This window comes from Octopus bimaculoides, chromosome 6, assembly GCF_001194135.2.
Source record: "Octopus bimaculoides isolate UCB-OBI-ISO-001 chromosome 6, ASM119413v2, whole genome shotgun sequence".
Taxonomy (NCBI): Eukaryota; Metazoa; Mollusca; class Cephalopoda; order Octopoda; family Octopodidae; genus Octopus; species Octopus bimaculoides.
In genome coordinates this window covers 79845053-79845388 of record NC_068986.1, presented here as the reverse complement: position 1 = coordinate 79845388, position 336 = coordinate 79845053, and positions in this window count along the sequence as shown.

Sequence of the window (336 nt, the reverse complement as noted above, 5' to 3'; positions counted from 1 at the left end):
AGATAGATAGATAGATACATACATACATACATACATACACACACACATACGTGTGTGTGTAATCCGTCAGGAAAAAATATACTCTGTCAGTAGAGTAGGTTTAGTAATCGAAGTGTACAGAATTATATATCCATTATGGCCAATCTTACTAATCGGTTTTGCATTAAGGGTTCAATCGAATGTTAGGTAACAGTCCCATTTTGTAAACCTGTGCTCTTCAGAGGTATCACATATCGATACTGTAATGACAGATACTTTCAGAGAGAGAGAGAAAGAGAGAAAGAGAGAGAGAGAGAAAGATAGAAAGAGAGAGAGAGAGAAAGAGATAAAGAGAGA